Below are 2,321 nucleotides of genomic sequence, written 5' to 3' on the forward strand. Positions count from 1 at the left end.
GCCAGTTGACCACCACAGACTGTGATCTCTGAGACCCCGGACCAAATAAACTCTTCGCCTTTTGTTTCCATTCCGGTTTGTGGCAACAACGGAAAAACCTGATTAACACACAGTGTGAGGCCTTAGTTTTGGCCATTATAAAGAAGGAAGAAACGAAGAAGAGGGAAAGGGAAAGGAAGAAGCGAGGGAAGGGGAAGGGAAGGGAGAGTGGGGAGTAGACAGGAGGGAGGGCTGGCAGGGGAGAGACCATTTGAAACCCATGAACAGAAGTGTTGGAGGAGGGCTCTAGCTGAGAGCACTGGTGGAAGGAAGAAGTATGAGGAAGGTTCTAGAATGGAAGAACCCAGGCCTGATTGCAGATGCTAATCCCACAGGTTCCAGAAGACCGCACCCCAAAGCACAGACGGAATAATTAAAGCAAGCTTTTGCTATTCATGTACCGGGACCGTCTGTCTCTGAGGCAGGGTTCAAGAGATTGCAAGGTGGTCATAACAAGGTGGGCGGAGCAATTGTGGTATTAACAATGTGGTCATAACAACCTTTTGTAATAGAGGCATGATTTCTTCCCGGAGCAGGCAGTACAGAACTATTTGTAGTTAAGGTTAAGGGGTGGGGCATAGCACGATCCTTGAGAGACAGATTTAATCATAAACAGGAGGGAACCCAGTTTGTTCTTTTGTGTTTTACTATATGATGGCTTTAAAGCCTAAGACTAGGCAGGCTGGTTCATCACAGGTTTGGATGCACAGGGAAGTGAACAAAATGATAGGGACAGATAGCAAAGCCAGAGAGGTGTGCAGCCCTCTGAGCAGGGAGATGCTTTCTACTCGCCTGCGTCAGCCTTTGAGGTGGCCATAGCTGACTCTCTAGCTGGCTACCTCTCCCTGCCGTTTCCTTAGCACCAGGAGACATCCAGCACACTGGCAAGCCCAGCAGGACCCCCGAGCTTCTTCTCTTTCTCTCCTTGCCCCTGTGACTCTTTGGTAGCTCCCCACAGTTTGATCTCTTCAAGATCCTCAGACAAAGCTGCCCATCCATGCTGGGTAGGGAAGGAAACCCAGATCTTTACAGTTAGGCAGCAGTGGAGTGGTACACACTTCCATTTTGTTTGGAGATGCTGACCTGCAGATATCTGGGCTTTCGAGCTATCAGATGAAGAAAAACCTTGCCCAGTGCTTAGCAAAGAAGCTCTTGTGAACACAGCTCCTGTGAGCCCTGAACCTGCAGGTGACTCTTGTCACACTGTGGATGAAGCTTAGAATCCAGACCTTGGCCACCAGAGGCCACATCTCCTGGTTGTCCAAAGGGCACTGCCTACATAGTGGTAAAAGACTGGTGACCGTTCTGACTCTATTCTGCTTCCATTGCCTGGTTTGTTCTGAGTCTGTTCTAGCCTTTCTCACATCCCAAGGACCGCAAATCCAAGGCCATCCTCCATAGCCATCTCATGAGGATGGACGAATTGCCCTCCTCAGGGATTGTGAACTGCTCAACAGTAGCTGTGCCCCATGGAGCTGGCCCTGAGGTCAACATCAGCCCACCCTCACTCTCACTGGGCTTCATGCTACTTACTGTGTATTTTATTTCTTTCTTTCTTTTTTTTTTTTTTTTTTTTTTTTTTTTTTTTTTTTGGTTTTTTTTTTTTTTTTTGGAGCTGGGGACCGAACCCAGGGCCTTGCGCTTCCTAGGCAAGCGCTCTACCACTAAGCTAAATCCCCAGCTGTGTTTTATTCTTTCGTGTTGCGCATGTGTGTAGCCGGGGACAGGGTGCACGTCGTGGAGGTCAAAGAACTCCCCCATGGGAGTCAGCTCTCTCTTTCTACCAGGTGGGGCATAGGGATCAATGTGGTTTGTGGGATGATGTCATACAGGTGAGGCAGGCAAAAGATAGAATGAGGCCTGTCATTGGATGAGAAGGAAGGATGGTCAGGAGAAAAGTTTGAGGGAAGAGGAGGGGACTGGAACGGAAAGGACGAGAGACTGGAAGAGACTGAGAGAAGCCGCCGCCAAGGGAACATGGAGGCTGACGTAGAGATTCCGCTCCGTGTATTTACTGGTTGTTATGAATGTTCTTAAGGGATGGATGTGTACAGGCTTTGTATGTTTCGGTGGGCAATTACATCTCATCAATTGGATCAAAGGTTATTGTGTTGTGTGTTCTTTCTTGTGGCGATTTGACTTGGGGAGCGTGTGTGGCGGCAGAGACACTGGGACACCCAGGAGTTGGGATGTGTGTTTCTGGCAAGATATCTAGCAGATATCTTGGGGTGGGGGAAGAAACCATTAATATAATTTTACAACAGCAGTGGGTTGTCAGGCTT

Source organism: Rattus rattus, chromosome 1 (genome assembly GCF_011064425.1).
Source record: "Rattus rattus isolate New Zealand chromosome 1, Rrattus_CSIRO_v1, whole genome shotgun sequence".
Lineage (NCBI taxonomy): Eukaryota > Metazoa > Chordata > Mammalia > Rodentia > Muridae > Rattus > Rattus rattus.